The sequence below is a fragment of the Ostrinia nubilalis genome, chromosome 13 (genome assembly GCF_963855985.1).
Source record: "Ostrinia nubilalis chromosome 13, ilOstNubi1.1, whole genome shotgun sequence".
Classification (NCBI taxonomy): Eukaryota; Metazoa; Arthropoda; class Insecta; order Lepidoptera; family Crambidae; genus Ostrinia; species Ostrinia nubilalis.
In genome coordinates, this window is record NC_087100.1 from 15,903,808 (window position 1) to 15,923,000 (window position 19,193).

General features: G+C 37.7%; 1 protein-coding gene across 1 annotated transcript in view; it reads left to right on the top strand.

Moving 5' to 3' along the window:
- LOC135077759 (low-density lipoprotein receptor-related protein 2) overlaps window positions 1-19,193 on the top strand; it is a 325,621-nt gene that overhangs the window by 115,878 nt on the left and 190,550 nt on the right. The gene's annotated exons all lie outside the window — the stretch shown is intronic.

The window sequence follows — 19,193 nt, forward strand, 5'->3', positions numbered from 1 at the left end:
GGATGGACGTCCTACGCTGCGCTTTCCGGTACGTGGCCTCCACTCCAGAACCTTATTGACCCATCGGCCGTCAGTTCTGCGCACCAGTTATAATTAGAGAGCGCCGTTGAATGCTTAAACGATGACGATGATATTAATGATAAAGTTATAAATTTCGGAAACAAGTTCATATACAAACCTACTTGGTTCTCGCTCTATCATAGAGAAGCTCCCGACTTGCGCAGTGAAAGTATTCCCACGGTGCGCGAGCGCATACTGCAGTAATGTCTAATGAAGGAATATGTGCTCAATCTTGATGGTCATAAGGTGCTTTATTGGGTACGTATAACGAGGAATTGCTGGTGGCTTGAGTGATAAACGGTGCATCAATTTTCTTGGCTCTGAGAAAATGAATTGTATGAAGGCTTCACTGTATTATCTCTATTAATATAAATCTTATGACCTACAGCTGAACCTATTGACCTATATTTTCAAAAGTCAGAGATTAGCCAAAATACATCAAATAGAAAAAAAAGTAAGAGTCGCGTGATTTTACCAACTCTGGATATTTGGCTAAAAAATCTTAATTACTTCATGATCATCATCGTCATTACATCCACAGTACGTCCACTGCTGAACATAGGTCTCCCTTAAGGATTTCCATACTGGCCAATACTTAATTGCTTACCTCCAAAAGTAGTTCAACTATTGAATAAACAATTAAACAGGAACTGGAATTCGCTGCCTGCTGCTGCCTTTCCCGAATATTATAATCCAGGCCTTTTCAGGGCGAGAGTGAATATGCACTTACAGGGAAGTCTATCAGGCAGGGCATCCTAAACTGCATCTCACTTAACATCAGTTGCGATTGAGGTCAAAGTCTGCATAAAAAGTGAGTCTGCATAAAAACTCGCTTCATCTCTTAACTTGTGATTAGGCAGATTTCCGGGTTATCCTCCATTCGGTTTGAACAGTGTCGTCACGCAACATCTCTTACGTGCATCGCGCCAATAGTCTCGAGGTGCCGTTCTTTTTATTGTACATGATATGCTCACTTGACGACCCATCTCTTTTATTACGCTTGTTATGATTCTAGATCAGAAGTGGTTCATATTATGTTCTGTCGCTCTACACACACCCATGTTCTTGCTTGAAAATATAACTAATAAAACAGTAGCTAGTATTAGGTACATACTTACTAATAAACAAATAGTAGTTAAAATACAATGACTCACATGACCATAATCTATGACACAAACAAACCATAGATCCCTGGTTGGGTAAGGAATATACGTAATTTATCTTATTAAAAGAAACCGTCCAATGTTTTTGTTGTTAAAACGTTGTTGTTAGACAACGAAGATGTGGATCGAGTTTGTCCAGTAGATGGTTGATCATTCGTTGCTTAAAGACCAGACTTCTTCAAACAGAACGCGTACTTAGCGCGCGTTAGGGCGTTAGCCTGACGTCGCGCTGTAGCGCCAAATTGTGTTGTTAAATTGTGCATAGTTGCTCTTATCAAACACATTTTCGATGCTTGGCAGGAGAAAAAGGATGCTATTGGTGTATTTTGTGACTTATCGAAGGCGTTTGACTGTGTTGATCATCAAACTCTGTTATTTAAGCTAGAACATTATGGCGTATCAGGCAAGGCCTTAAGCCTATTACACTCTTACCTCTCAGACAGATTACAAAAAGTAAATATTCACGGAACTAACTCTTCGGGCGCCCCCCTAAAAATGGGAGTGCCCCAAGGCTCAATACTGGGACCATTGCTCTTTCTGATTTATATAAATGATCTACCTTTTTATTCAAAGGACCTTTGTGAGATAGTATTATTTGCTGATGACACTTCTTTAATTTTTAAAACTGACAGGCGTCAGGAAATATTTGACGACGTGAATAATGCTCTTTCCAAAGTATTAGACTGGTTTACAACTAATAATTTGCTATTAAACGCAAAAAAAACTAAATGTTTAAAATTCACTATGCCTAATGTCAAACAAGTTAATACTAATATTACAGTAAATAATGAACGCATTGAACTGATAAACTCTACTGTCTTTCTAGGTATTACCCTAGACTGTAAATTACAATGGGGCCCCCATATTGCTGCCTTGGCGGGAAGACTTAGTTCAGCTGCCTTTGCGGTGAGAAAGATCAGAAACTTGACTGATGTTGAAACAGCAAGGCTTGTATATTTTTGTTATTTTCATAGTATTATGTCTTATGGTCTTTTACTGTGGGGCTCAGCAGCAGACATAGAATCAATTTTCATTTTACAGAAAAGAGCTGTTCGGGCAATATACGGTCTTAAACCACGTGACTCGCTTAGAGAAGTTTTTAAAGAAATCAATATATTGACTGTGGCTTCGCAATACATATTTGATAACATTATGTATGTCCGTAAACATATACATTTATTTACTAAGAAAAGTGACGTCCACTCATTTAACACGAGACATAAGAATAAACTTGCTGTTCCATCATTCAGGTTGCATAAGATAGGTAATTCATTCTTGGGGAAATGTATTACCATATTTAACAAAATACCACACAACCTTGTCGAATTGCCAATAAACAAATTTAAGATACATATAAAAAATACCCTTATGTCCAAAGGGTACTACAAGGTTCGAGACTATATTGATGACAAGGATGCGTGGTCAGTTCAGTCTGCACATATTTGATGTACTTAAATTTGACTATTCTTACCGTTAGATAATTCCTGGCAATAAGTGGTGACTGAGTTTGTTCCGGCGTTTCTTCTCAGCACTTGCCATATGTTTGTCTCGAAGCGCTGGTAGGGCCCAAAAGATAAGGAGACATGTAAAGTGCCCCATAAGGGCTACCTTTTCTTTTTTTATTATTTTCTATTGACGTTCATAAGTGCCACTTGTGGTCTAAACTGAATAAATATTTTTTGATTTTGATTTGATTTTGACAAACATAGCGCTGGCGCTAGCTAGCAAACGCAACGGTATGTCGCGACGTTAGGTTGACGCTCTACGCCGCGTAAGTACACGTTTTAATTGGCGAAGCCTTTAAGGTTGGTTCCCTAGCAGTGCGCATTATTAAAGATGTAGCATATTAGTTAGATTTTTAGTTTTAGTCATTACTTTTGAAGCATCCTAATAATGCACAAATAATCCCTATTTGCCCTGGTGCACAACCCGACCAGGTGGGCAATTAAAGGGAGCATATGCCCGGCACCTGAGCGGCCACTTTTCATCCGGGACGCGACAGCCGGATATAAGCGCCAATACCGGGACTTTGCAAATCGGGATAAAGAGCAGGGTGACCAGGGCTTAGGAATATAGAGGACGGTTCAGGAAAAATAGAAACGACTGTAATTGGGTGGATTCAAGTTAGGAGAAGTCTATGTTTAAAATCAAGGAAAATAATTGGTTTAGTTTGAAAGTCATTTATTTATTAGGTAAGTATTTTTTTGCCTTAAGCAAATAGATTTTTAGAAACCACCTTAAAATTAAAAATTCACACATTATTATGCAGTTAACATTTTTGGATCACAGTCTAAAATACTTCAATCTTTTGCCAGATAGAAGTATTTAATTGTAGATTTTCACGCACTGCCCTGCTCGCACTAGGAATTACCTGTCACTTGAAGGAAGAAGTTAATAAGCATGTTTCAGTATAATAAAAACTAACCAAGGGACGACAGTACGTGAAAGCAAGCCCACTGTTATTACGGGGAAAGTATCGGCAAGAAACACAGCAATTACATTTTACAATACGACACGGGCAGCGTTTGCGCATACAATATGCGTTTAGTTTCACTCAATTAAAGATCTCCTTACTTCGACTACTGCTCGTAGTAGTGGGTGCTGCTGACATTGACCGTGGGAACTCAATTACGCGTCTTTTCCTCCATAAACGATGCAAGTAAGAATAAACGAAAAACGATACTTTTCTTTTCCTATTTTTATTTCTAGTCGATCACTGAGTACCTAAAATAATGAAAGCTTATGGGGAATTATGATGTCGTACTTTATTGTGTAGGCTGTACTGAAGCCGTGCTAGTGGCAGGCTTTAAGGCCATAGGCGTCTGTCTTAACATGACGGACATGCCCTCCGGGAAGCGGAATCGCATTTTACTGGGTAATTCTAGCTTATTATATCCGAGCCAATGAGAAATTACTACTAACACTACCATATTAATACTGCACAAAAAGATCACTTCATAAAAGTCAAACAAGTAATTTTCTGCAGTACCTACTTTCAAAAAGCGATTTTACTGCTGGTAATTTGATAGTTACAGACGTATAGTAAGATTTGTGTGACCCATTCCATAATTCGGAAATAGATTGCAAATAGAGTGGAAAACTGTTACGCAAAAAAAAACAGGACTTAAAATAATAAACTTTTTTTCACAAAATCATGGTGACCCTACCCCTATATTGGTCAATTATCGCTGAGCTTTTCATCGCTTGATCGCGAATTTATTTCCACACGGGTAGCTGTGGTTTCCTATTGGCTAGGTAGGTTACCCGGTTAATGCAGTGAGTTTTCAAAATTAGTTTATTGCTCCTTCGTTGCAGGGACATGAACATTTTTGAGGATAATATGACTGAGTAATGAAAATGGATTATTATGTCAACGAAAAACGACGACGCGCGACGGGTGTAAGAATAAAACTTTCCTAGTATCTATTTGTTGTTGTTGCTTATGATGTCAGCTATCTTGTCGAGGCTGCTGGTGTTTTACAAATAACCTTATAGAGAGAAAAAGTTGCAATCACAATTTTATTACAATCTACCTTATTTACATGATTATACACGCTGCGCTTATCCGAGTTTTGCGGTCTCCATTCAATAACACCATAAGTGTAATCCTTTAGGTTTTACGGTAAATAATGAGATAGTGGAGAGACTGTGAGAAGTCTTGGGACATATTGTACACTCGACAGCAAATAAAGCGCACCACCCGCGACAAGCATTTTCAAACGTTAGCATCCCTACTTCCCACCAATATTGGCACCATTTAAAAGCCTAGTTCTAAACTTCATTTTATTAAAGGAAAGGTTTTTACCCCAAAAATGTGTCTTTACAAGGATCCAGAGTCACTTCTTCAAAAAATAGGTAGTTACGCTATAGCCATTTTTTATGACTATAAAACTGTTAAGTTGGGATTAATCGCTATCCATCTGTTAAAGAGGACACGTGTGATCATTATTTGGTTTTATAACCATAAAATTTGGTCTAATTGATCCCAGAGGTGAGCCCAAAGTGATGTCTTTTTTCAAGTCACATTTATGGTATATGTTAATCATTTATTAAGAAATTAAATGTGTTTTTCTTTCAGGATATTTATTGGGCTTTCTAATAACACCAATATTGTTGGGGCACCATTATTGTGTCAAAAGAAAATCTTTAAAGTTCGCGTCGCGGGTGGTGCGATTTAAGGGAGAGTCCGCTAATTTGGACCAGTTTTTTTCAATCCCATTTTACACATAGTTTTCTTTTGTTTTTGCTAATGTCCATGGTACATAATAAAAGATACATTATTCAACTTACTATTTCATAAGTATTAATTAACATGATTGTTGTATATTTATCACAAATCAACAAAGTACGAGTTCAGAGCTTCGGTCCAATTTAGCCAACCGGTTTGATAATTTGTACCACAGGGTTACTAAATTGGATTTCAATAAATTTCAAGCCTATAAAAAAACTATGGCAAAATATTATACGATACATTCTTAACAAATTAGGAAACGAAAAGGAACAGTAGTTAATAACATAGACAATCGATATTATTTTACACGTTATCACGATTTTGAGTACAAGTTTTGTAATTCCAATTATCGTAACGCACACTTGTACCTAATATACTTTGCCAGTCTTTTGCTTTCATTTATTGTTAGTCAAACATAACTACGCTATTATAACTTCAAAATATGATTTACTAAAAAAAAATTCAAAATCCTTTGGTAAAGTTCCATACAACTTGATGTGGTACAATTTAGCCGACTAGGTGATAGTGCTTTTAAAAAATCGGTAAAAAATATAGCTTATAAATACCGAAAAATGTTTCAAATAATTGTAATCCACACTAATTTATGCTTCTAAATAATATATTAGAAACACCCTGTGATTAAATTTAACAAAATTACAAACTAAACATGTATTGTCAAAAGTTACTTGAAAACAATGAAAAAATACTTTTCAAAATAAAACACACGTGTTTGTTGTCACGGCAAAAACCACATGACCGATATTAATTGATTTTAGTTGTGTATGATCGCTGAGTGTTGCAATTACAGACATTCAATAAATACTTTACGAAATATGAGGGTGGTACAATTTACCCGGCGGTACAATATACCGAACTCTCCCCTATTTGCTGTCGAGTGTATTTGAAGATAATTACCGTTAATAACCCACTCAACTTACTACGTGATTAACTTCTCCTGCAGTAACATCACCTTTGCGCCTCCACAACATATTTTATACTATAAAACCAGGTGAAATACACCCAATTCGTTTTATAGCCTAGCAAGGTCAAGTGGAGCCCTTTGGATCGTAAATATTCGCCTCGCCGGAGTCCTCAGTCCCTCTTGCATGACAAGAATCCTAAGACGTTTTTAACATTCCGCCGAGGCATGCATGAGGACTGTTTATGAGTTTGTTACCTCGGATGTGGGTGTGACCCTGGAGTGGGACGTCACCCGTGACACGATACGATCATTTGGATTCTGGCAGGTTATAACAGAAAGGTATAAATCATAGATTTAGGTCAGCGGTCAACATAGGCGCGCGAAACCCTCACGCACCCTCAGGTAACTCGAAAACATCAAAGTCAACAAAGTCAAAATTTCTTTATTTGTACTTACAAATCGTCTAATATTTTTCTCTGAAGGAGCCTCCACATGTCTCATAATCTTTTTACCCTACCAGCGCTTCGAGACCTACATTTGGCAAGTGCTGAGAAGAAGCGCCGCAACAAACTTAGTCACCACTGTCTGCCGGTTGATTTTATCTACTTGAGCAACGTAAAAATATTAATATTAAACAAGGTAGAGTCATAGTATTTTTTAAATTAGGTCAGCAACTGTCTACACAATTGACTGTACCAATTTTCCTTCAAGAAAACAATTTAGAAACTGAACTGGAGCCCAACAGTCGATTTATAAGTATAGATCTTGCAATTGCTTGAAAATTGTTATTTGGTTGGACCTTACTTACTTACCTGGTGATCAAATCTTTATTTATTGACTTCGTTCGTTCGTTCGTTCGTTTCAGCCGAAAGACGTCCACTGCTGGACAAAGGCCTCCCCCAAGGATTTCCACAAAGACCGGTCCTGCGCCGCTTGCATCCAGGTACTTCCCGCGACCTTCACCAGATCGTCGGTCCACCTAGTGGGAGGCCTGCCCACGCTACGTCTTCCAGCTCGTGGTCGCCACTCAAGAACTTTCCTGCCCCAGCGGCCATCAGCTCTTCGAGCTATGTGCCCCGCCCACTTTAGCACTTTAACATTTAGTATTGACTTAATGACTTTAAAATGCATAAAAACTTGTGTAAATATCTCAAATAGTTTCTAATTGAATTGATTTTCTTAAATTGTCAACAACATTATAAATGACTAATCCCGGATGCAGTCATGTGATGTAGTTTATCTCTTTCTTTATTTTACCATAGTAACCTGCGTCAAAGATATTAGAATAAATTGTCTTGCCTATTTTCCTTAATCCTTAAAGCACACTTAATGATAAATTTCATCAAAAATATTAATTATACTTAATGGCAATTTTATAGTTGTTCGTTTACGACATAGCATACTTAATTAAGCACGTGTACTTATACAATATAACTAAACATTAAAAATAGATCTATAAATTACTTATTTAATTAATGTTATGGCTAGCAGTGGAATGCTATAATCAATTCAAAACCAAATCAAATCAAGCAACATAATATGCAGAAAATACCATATAACATAATTTCTAGAATTTTACATAGTAAAAGACTAAAAACACCATTACCTATAATGTTTTTAATTTCCAACCCAGTTCATGCATTACACATCATTTTATTAATCTGCAATTAGCGAAACCACTTACCCGTCACGTTGCGCCGTGCCAGCCGGTGCCTTGCGCGTGCGCAACGTGCACAAACATACGGCCGTCTCGCTCGCACTCGTTGCAGACGCGCTTGGAACTGCACCTGTCTCTCTTCCCCGCGCACCTGCGTACATTTGTCCTTGACCGAGGTTTTTTATTGTTATGGAATTTTCGAACATCAATGTTTATTCCAAGAATGTTTGTTTGTTTTTATGGCAGATTTAAAGATAATTTAAGATTGTTTTTATAAGGATGTTTGTCAATTTGGCTAGGCAAGTCATTTTCAATGCATCCTTGATGAGTTGTATTATTAGCGACTGTTTTTGTCCATCGTCTATCTTCCAATAGGTATTAAGTAAGTTAATTTAACTTAGGTGCTTTTTAATGGTTTATACATGGTTCCTATAAAAAAGATGTAGCGAGTAACGAGTTACTTTCAAGCTTTATTAGGACATTAAGTCTGAGTTGTTTCAGCCCACATTTAGAATAAATAATTGTTTCAGAATACTGGAGCATTATAATTAAGACAGTTATGTACAACGTTTCTAAAAATCAACTCCACCTGCGAATAAATATTATAATGATACAAAATTTCAAACCATTGATTGTCTTTCCTTCCTTTGATTACTGTCTTTAATTCCAAAGCTGTTTCTAATTTTCCCCTGGCTTGTTTTAAATTATTAGCGATTTTTATGTCTTGAATTTTCCTTTGCAGGTAATCCGCTGGGCCCGAGGCGACGGCCTTCGTTTGAATAAAGAAAGGAGATTGCGCCTTCATTACAAGCTAATAACCATTATCTGGTTTTGGTAAGATTTGCGCACAGTAAAAGTAAGATAGCAGTAAACCGTTTTCGAATTTGAGTCATGTAAATAGGTAGGTGCAAAATTTTTGAGTAGCCTAACTTCTGATTTCGGAAAAATAAATGTTTCTGATTTCTTAGTTTTTACATTATATTTGGCATAGGATTGTTAATATATAGAAAATCACACTATATTATAATTATTATGGCTCGTTCTCCTTTTTTAGCATAACCATAAATAAAGGCCTCGTTTTGTCATTCAGGCAGTTAAAAATTCAACATTAATTATGTCAGCAATTTGCATTTCAAAGAAGTGTTCATTAGCAGCCAATCCGTATTCTTCACCGACCATCATTAGCACACATTAATTACTCCCCTCCCCGCTCTGCACTGTGGCCCGGTTAAACTTTTTTCGAAATTTTCCCAGCCAATTTCACGGGAAGAACAATATGCATAATAATTTATGAATTATTTAACACCAAGTCTTTGTCTCTGACGAATTAACGAAAAGTGTCCCCCCTTGGATGGATTTGCATAGATTTGCATGTGATTTATCGCCTTTGGTTTGCAACTTTTTTAATAATGTACAAAAAGCTTGTCATTCTCAGATAATCAAACGTTTTGGGACTTCCTGAAGGGTTAGTCCTTGATGAAGGCTGTGCCTTTGACTCTCTTGGGATATTGTTTATGTTCCAGGATATTTATGGAGGCGACATTGTAGACGCTTTTCATTATAATTGAAACGTCGTCAAATTGTGGTCGAAAATACATAGTACAGTACTACAGTAACATCTGAAAGCGCTTCACTGAATGGGACTTCATTCAAGCACGATTTTTCCATTAAACCCACTCTTACACTATTAAGTCTAAACATATACAACACAATAGTCTTACATAAAATACATAAAGATGTAAAATATAACAAAAGCATAATAGAAGGTAATTCAACCATTTGGAGTTAAAAAGACACGTAGGACATTCTTGTTATAAAGATATCTACTTTTATAATCTTGTAATATAAAAATAAAACCAAAAAGGCACATTTTCATATTATCAAAGCAGAAAATGGAGCTTAGCTAAGTGTTCCTTTGTGACGAACTCCAGTTTCTTTGTTATTTTAATTTTGCTAAGAAAACAATTCCTTGTATTTCAAATAAAGATTTTGAGGCCTGACAACAATCCCGACGTGACTTAATAATGTTAAAATAAACGTTCCTCAAAACTTATTTTGAGAAACAAATATTTTGGTTGGCTACAGAGCCGTCATTCTATTTAATAAACTTAATTGAAAGTAAATTGATTGACTTAATATAGCATTATTACCAATGAGTTAGTGAGAAATCAATACTACGTACCTATCTATACTAATATTATAAATGCGAAAGTAACTCTGTCTGTCTTGCTTTCACGCCTAAACCACTGAACCGATTCTGATGAAATTCGGCATAGAGATAGTTTGAGTCCTGGGAAAGGACATAGGATAATTTTTTCCCGGTTTTTGAAACAGGGACGCGCGCGATAATGTTTTTCTGTGACAGACAAAATTCCACGCGGGCGAAGCCGCAGGCGGAGAGCTAGTGTCTTAATAAATACGAAGTCTGAGTCCAAAGCGAATAAATATCGTAAAGGATAAATGGGCTATCGCTATGGTCGTGATGATTGCAGGCATCGAGCGATTTAGTGACGCAAAACACTATGTTTTTTGGGACACATTTTGTTTTTTGACCTTGACCGCCAGGACCAGTTTCTCTTGTTTATTTATTCTTATGACGCTAACTCGGTATTTCCCATTAATGGGGAATACCAATACTCAAGTCACACTTGATGACTTTTTATGCACTCGGGAACGTCAGCTTTTGTCACTCGAAGAAGGCAAACAATTAATTATCCTTCATGTTAATTAGGTATCAAGATAAGGTGGACGTTGCACCCTAAAGGACAGCGTTGCGAGCAGTATAACTTGTAACAGCTGTCCTGCACGGGCACCTTACCTCATGGTAGGTGATGACCAGGCTGAAGGCTGAAGCGAAGTTTCATTCAGAATCCTTACAGTGAAACTAGCTATCTTATCTCCAATTAGTGATAGATTTGGAGAGATACAATTGAAGAGGCACCCGCTGAAAACCAGCGTCGGGGCACAATTAATGAATTTCTATTATTGCTGAGCGGGCGCCATTTTGGCACAAAATACCTATATTTGTATATTTTTAATTTTGTTATTCTTTTTGTGTAAAATAAAGATTTTCTATTCTATTCAATCAGAGAGAGAGAGAGAGAGAGAGTCGGTGCTGCACTGACTGGCAATAGATTCTGATTGAATTTGGAATTAAAATCTACTTCCTAAAACGCCACCTAAACAAAACCAACGTTAAGTAGGTACGTTACTGCATAAGATTTTGGATACCATAGTTTTAAAACTATAGGTTTTTTAGACTCATTAATCAAGTTCAGAGACAGATCTGAATCAACATTTTTCTGATTGTGTCTAAGTCAAGACTAGCCAAGCTGGTGGAGGTTTATCGACGAGACTTTTAATCCGCACCGCAACCAGATCAAAGGAGACCGCGATGGCCGCCGCATTTGCCAGTAATTAGCATGTTTGTCCCTCTCCCCGGTCATTAACAAGGTGTTTGCCTGGCCAGACGCGAGCGGAAGCGGGTGTGCTGTCTAGGAATGATGGCATTTCTTCCAATAAGTCGACCTACTATCAAAGCTATGACCTGTGAAATACAAATAACGTGATTATTTTTCCATTTACTCGAAAGAGTTTTGCCGTTTACTCGAAAACCTTAATTTCAAGAGTAAACTATTTACATACCTACAAGTTGGTAAAGAACCTTCGGTGTGCAAGTCCGACTCGCCAAGTGGGTGTTTTTCGTGCTTATGCAGAAAAAAAGACCAGCTGTCAAGCCTGATATTAAATGAGATGAAGTCTAGGCTGGACTGGTACAGTCAACATTAAATAGTTCGTGGCACCTAAAGTAGCCAAAAAGTTCGCGACACGTCTTTGTTACAATGAGGGCTATCGTTTTAGCGCTCACCAGTTAGCGCCACTGTAGAGTAAGGTCCTGTCACTTGCTAGTAGCGAAGACAGTGGCACCAACTGGTGAGCGCGACAGTGGTAGGAGGACTATCGTATTTGCACTCATCAAGATGGCGCCACTGTAGAGTAAGGTCCTGTCAATCGCCAGGGGTGCCAACTGTTAAGTATAAAAACGATAGCCCTCATTGGAATAAGGTAGTGTTATCAACTTTTTGGCCACTTTGCTGTCACGAAATATTTGACGCTGACTGTACATTCCTATTCACTCTCGCCTCAGTGCTGCAGGAAAATGAAGAAACTATTCTTCTGACAAGTGGTTGACTTAAGTGTAATGTAGTCCATAATGAGCTACCATCTACTAAATCGCTATCGTTATCGCTACCGCTTATAAACGGTCCGCCCCCCACTGTTGCGTATTTGCGTCCCCGCGGTGGAACGGGACAAATCCAATATTTGCCGCGCGGTGCCGGGCCCAGCTGCACGCTAATGCATCAAACTCTTCGCGCTGATCGATAAACGTTCCCGCCGAGAGATGGCGCTCACTGTGAGTTAGAACGCGGTGGAGAGGTTGCGTTGAAGAATTATAGACGGTCGTCTTCTGTAATATTGCATAATATTGCATGAAAATAATTCAAAGGCAAATAACAGCCTTTGAATTATTTTCATGCAATATTTAAGCAAGAGTAAGCATTTAACATGAAAATGGTAAAAGTCTTTTAATTTCTATCATCGTTAAAAAGTGAACTTTTTTCAGCAATTGCTTACCTGCAAAGTGGTTATAGTAAAATATTATACAAATGCAAAATCCAGAGTCCAAGGAGAAATTTTAATTTATAATTATCTGCCGTGATGTAAAAAGTTTCTTTAAAGCTTTCTTCTTCTTTCTTTTAACTTGATTTTATTGTTCGATCCACTGCTAGTCAGACTGAGATGTCTCTGGAATTCTAGTTAACTTCATTCAGCTCCAATCTCCTCAGCTCCACCTTCACCAGAAAGTTTTTACTCTTACTCACAAATTACTGCTATCAGCTGTTTCAGAAACTGTTGTTTACCTAATGATTCGTGCGCCTATCAAGATCCTCCGAAAATAGATAAGGCGCGATAATTTGGAGCGAAACTTATTAGAAACTCCGGCTCATTCAGACGACAGTTCGCGACTACAACAGACGAGCGTAGGGCTGGCGCGTTTGACTAAATAACTAATTGACATTACATCATCAGAAAAAATAATCATTTTTTTTTTTTAATTTTAGGAACACGGGTCTCTACGCGATTAGTGAGTCACAGCTTGATGTTTCAGCTGTGTTTGCTACAGACAGACATGGTCATAAGAGTCACTCCTGTGTGTGTGTATCTCTATTTTAAATGTTATGGAACGCGAAAGTTTAAAATCCTATTTTTTTACCTTAAGAAGCTTTTATTAGTTCTCTTCGATTGCCCGCTTTGAGTACGAAACTTACTTTACGTTGTGCCGAGAGAAAATTGCGATCAAGCAAACTAATTAAAACAAAAAACGAAATCGGTATAAAATCTTCGATTGCTATTCAAAAATTCTATTCAAAGAAATTTTTTGATGATCAAAATATTTTTAATCTTATTTATTAATAACTCGTTTGCCTCCTGTCCCGTTAAAAAAATGCCACAAATCTTCATCAAGCTTTTTACAGACGAGCTTTTTTCTTTAATTCTGCCAATGTCAAGGTTTAATGACATGCGATGTCAGCAGATTGGCTGGAATCACATCTCGGTCAAAAGATTTTCTTACTAGGAGCAGGCCTGTTCATCTCCGCGAGTTTACATCGAAAACAAAACACGCACGATGGCCCACCTACAGGATACTATTCGACAAGGCTTCACATACGAGCGAACATTGACTCACGCACGCGTATTCTTGTGTATGATGGAAGAAAATAAAGAAAACGGTGTACTAAATACTGTGCAGTATTTAACTGCCTAAATAATAATAAAAACACAGAATGTACTTTTTTAAGATGCCTCAAGACACTGAGAGGTAAATAAGTAGTTAATATTATTCATGATAATTCATGCTAAATCATGTATTTCCTCCGCCATTTTCCGCAGTTTGGCACCTCACGTCACGTCATTTTACCGAAGTCAGCCCTATAGCTTCGGCGCAGTGCCGATCACTGAAGTTTGTCAACAAAATGGTGCTTGACTCTTAAGACAGGCTAAATTACACCATATTGTTAATGACATTGAGCATACATTATTTTAAATACCTTCGAGAAGTAAAACTTCTGTACGTAGTACTTATTATTATTCTGTGCTAGGAGTAGGAACCCTGTTCATCAGTGAGAACATTTAAAATTTCCAACAGTGGCAACCCTGGCGCGAGTTAAGGCTTGGTATTTCTGCTAAAGTAGGTATTTCGCGCTGTCAAAATCTGCGCGCGCAATACTTCGCCGAAGACAGCGCGCCAAAGAGCTCTCGCGGCTACACAGTATAGAAATACGCAGTTTAAAAATACGCAGTTGGTTAGGTTAGGTTGACTTCCTTCCGTTCAAGCGTCACACTCACAGCACTTTCTAATACAAATCATATCCAAGTGATACAAATTAAAACAACTTTCAAAATTTTTGGGAATATATTTTAGAATCGAATAAATATAGAATATAACTGCCAAAGTAAACACGGTTCAAAGAGGCGTGGCGTCACCTGACCTTCCGGAAGTTCCGCGCCGGCTAAAAGAATTTCAAGATTACGTCACCCGACCTATCGGTAGATCCTCGGGAGCTTGAGCGATTGGAAAAACATTTTATGATCAGTTACTCGTAGTAGCGATTATTTAGAGCTTGGATAATAAATTATAGTTGTTGCAATTCACAAAGCTTTGCATGTGGTTAATTACATTAATCAGTACACGCATCAATTTTGTTCAGTCTTTTTGTTTATTAATAAATAAAAATATCATACTAAAATTGCATACATATTTGTTTGTATTGGTCTGGGTGTTTTCTTTCCATAATTTATGTATAACGTATGTACGGGGCTCTGTATCGAAAATCACTATGAGCAATAAGCATCACACACGGTTACCTGGAGTGCATTACCGCAGCAAAAAGCTTGCCATCTTAAATGAACGGTATAATATCGAGGTTTCGTCAGTACAGTTGCGAACAAAGGTGTTTGTGTAGTGTAGTTGAGTTGAGAGGTCAGATTATTGAAATAATAAAACGAACATTTTATTTTTTAAATACATTTTAAAAATAATTTACATTACAGATAACAATGAGAGGATGACATTGCAAGGTGGTGCCAGTCCAGTCTTAAATCCGTTGATATAATTATGCTGCATCTGCCATGTTTTTGGCTAAAAGATTCTTCTATCTTGCAGTTTAGACTTTTATTACAGACCTCAGACAGTATTTTTGGAAAACTTTTACGCATGGTGAAGGAAGGAACGCTCTAGAGACTCAAGTCTACAAGGAGTCATATGAACTCCAGTTTTAAATCCGTTGACATCTGCTGCATCTGCCATCTTTTTGGCTAGAAGATTCTTCTATCTTGCAGCTTAGACCTTTAGCTACAGACCTTAGACAGTATTTTTGTGAAAATTCTTACGCATGGTGAAGGAAGGAACGCTCTAGAGACTCAAGTCTACAAGGAGTCATATGAACTCCAGTTTTAAATCCGTTGACATCTGCTGCATCTGCCATCTTTTTGGCTAGAAGATTCTTCTATCTTACAGCTTAGACCTTTAGCTACAGACCTGAGACAGTATTTTTTATTATTTATTTGTGTCAGTGTGCTCTTCTAAAGAGTGTAAGACGATTGTATGTAGGTACTATAGAAATGTAATTTTAACTCATTGGTTTTGTCTCATATTTGAGGAATGTACTATGTATCATGAGTAGAGTCTTCGTTTAAAAGGATGCGAACGATTTAAATTTCAATAGGTAGACAAAATTGATAATTTTTAATTATCAAAAATTTAAGCTTTCTCCAGTAACACTGATATTATTATACTGTGACTCATCAAAGTCATCATTGTCAAAAATATTGACAAATCGCGAACTGTCACGGCCAAAAAACTGACACGCGTCCGTCCTCCGTAAGCGCCACCGCGCGACTGATTGAGATTGTCCAAGCCGTCATGGACGATTTTTTCCACATTTTTTAACATAGTAACTAAATAAGACGCAATATAAAAATTTCATCCGTTAAAAGCCCTCAAGTTATTTCTGAACTTTAGTTTAGTAAAAGATTTAGAATCTCAAATCGCTTATTTTAAAAATAAAACCATAAATAGAAAACGAATAGAGGTAACTTTGGGAATTTATTCTATCGAGTCAACTTCATCAAATCGTGTTTCCATCCGTTAATAGCCCTAGAAAATATCCTCAACTATGCCCAATAAAAATCTTAGCCTTTAATTTTACTGTTTAGTACCTCAAAAATGAAAAATGAAAACCTCATTTTCGCCATTTTACCTGCTACCCGGCCTTAACTAGATACGTGTGTAACGTTCCCGGGCGGAAATTAAATCAATCAGGGCTGGCGACGTTCGACTTCCCGCGGGAGCTCTAATAAAATTACGGGACCGAATCTGGAGACGGAATGAGCTGGATTATTCCAGGGACACTGACTCGGGTTTATTTTTGTTGGAATAATTCCATTCCGCTTTTATTGGCACGTTTGAAAAGCCACCTGGAATTGCATTTGAAATAAATGCTTAAACACCTAAGATGTAAGTGGCTACTAGATTAGGCTGCTTAGTGGAAAATAGCCACGGGCTTTTCCAGAAAATACTGTAATTAAAATTGTTTAACCCTAAAAATTAGAATGTTCCTAAAACCTCCACCAACCTCATAGTTTTAATGAGGCTTAAAATATGTACATACATAACTATATTTTCATAAGAACACCATTTATATGCCTACCATGCCTAACAATTAACATACAAATGAATTAATAAATAAGTAAATACAGCGCATTTGCTTTTTATAAGCTTATTAAACAATATGGCCGACCATAAAGTGCCTGTTTATCGACAAATTAACGTTTTCCAATAGTCATTTTCCGCAATATTAAAGCATGGGATTGGGGATTGCAGGTCTCATAGAATTCAATTACCGGCGTCCCATGGCGGCTCCGATTTGCAGGCTGCAATCGGCTCCATTTTGTTCTTTGGAAGAATATGCAGTAGGCTCACCTTCTGGCAAAAATTTAAACAAAAATCTGTGAGTTATTTCTGAACATAGGTTTCTTTTCATTTTATTGCAATTCTCTCTCTGTAATAAAAACTCTGTTTCATTTTATTGCAATTCTCTCTCTGTAATAAAAACTCTGTCTTGCGGTCTATCGCTCTCACTCATGCTAGCATTTGGGGAGGAAAAGAAGCACTATTGCAAAAGTTTTGATGCAGTGTTTTAATCAACAACTCATCATCATCATAACCACACTTCACTATTCTACCGGCATCTTTATTTTTGCATCCTTCACTTCAAAGTAGATACATCTCTGAGCCCGTTTTTAGGTAAATAAATAGCACTTTCACTTTCAAAGTTGTCAGAAGTTGGTGTTTCATGTAACATTATTTAAGATATGGTAGAGGAGAGCCTACTCAATCTGTAACTCTATTGTGACCCGTATTTTAATTCCTTACCGTTTAAATCGATACCGTAGACGTTAAATTGGTTCCTTATGGAGAATCGATTGACGGAATAAAGTTTGAACGAAGAGATTTGCGCTAACTTTGCGCGCTAGTGAAGTTACTTCGAGGATTATTTTGTTTTCTTTTACACTCTTCGGTGTGGGATGCTCGATAATAAGTTTTACGACATTTTTTTTAAAGAATATTAGTATTTTTTAAACACGATTTACTAATAGTCTCGTTAGCCTCTCGTACTAAGCTAAATATGCTTGTGTCACGAGTGGGCCCACCACAACAGTCGGGCGTCGGCGGGGTTCGAACCCGCGTTCCTCGGATGACGAGTCGGCTAGTCCGACCCCTTCACCGTTCAGCTATCGTGGCTTCATTCCTTTATATTATTATAATTAAAGCAACACACACAATGTGCCGGAAGACGTAGCGTGGGCAGGCCTCCCACTAGGTGGACCGACGATCTGGTGAAGGTCGCAGGAGGTACCTGGATGCGAGCGGCGCAGGACCGGTCTTTGTGGAAATCCTTGGGGGAGGCCTTTGTCCAGCAGATCGACGACACACTGTGCAATATTATGTTTTTTCCGGCAGTATCACACATAAAATTAAAATATAACCTATCACAAACCCTGTGAAGACTTCACTGAAAATAGATGACTGAAATTAGATTGAAAAAGAAACGAATGCCATTCCCAGCTGTCTCGCCATCTTAACGTACGTTTCAAAAGCTACTTAAAATTGCCCGAGAACTGTCGAATCTCCCGAAAATCCGGGAATTCCCATCGTTATTGTTATAATGCAAATGGAACCCGATAAATCCCGGCTAATAAAATTCCTGTGTCAATGCGACCCCGATTTGCCTGTCTTTTGTAATTGCCGGTTTTTCCCGTCCGCCTTGAAGATCCTTTTTTAATCGAGAACTCTTTTGAGATAAGACATGCGACTCGTGCTATTTTAAATTAATCATTGTTAAAAAAAGTTGTGTTTACAGTTTTGGTCCGTCTTAGAAAGTCCTTATCGCGAGTTCTGTGATAATTACAAACACTTAAAACAAAATTATGAAATTCACAGGCCATTCTACATAATTAAGATCAAAACCCAAAAGCGATTACGAGCATTCAGCGATTATAGCGTCAAAGAGCTAACAACAACAACGGACAATACTTTCCCGTTAAAAAAAACTTAAATTAAAATAGTTACTTAGCAAAGCCGTGTTATCTGTTAGTTCTCTAGCCTCAAGCATAGTCTGTATATTAATCTATAATTCTCTTACCGTCTGGTACTCACCAGATGGATCCATCCATGAGGTCCCCTCCGGACGTCTCCGATCAGCGATGCTTGGATGGCCCTTGACTTCCTCTTGAATATCAATCGCTCGTAGATACTGGACCTATCATCTCATTACGACGTCTGGTGCGAGTCAACAACAAATCATGCTATTTTATAGACCTACTAGCTGACCTGTGCCCGCGTGAAAATAGTTAAAATAATATTTCCCGCTTTTGCAACATTTTTCATTACTGCTCCGCTCTTTAGTAATGGCTATAGGGTGATGTTATACAGCCCAAAACCTTCCTCGATAAATGGACTTTCCAACACAAAACGATTTTTTTTTAAATCGGACCCGTAATTCCTGAGATTAGCGCGTTCAAGCAAACAAAAAAAAA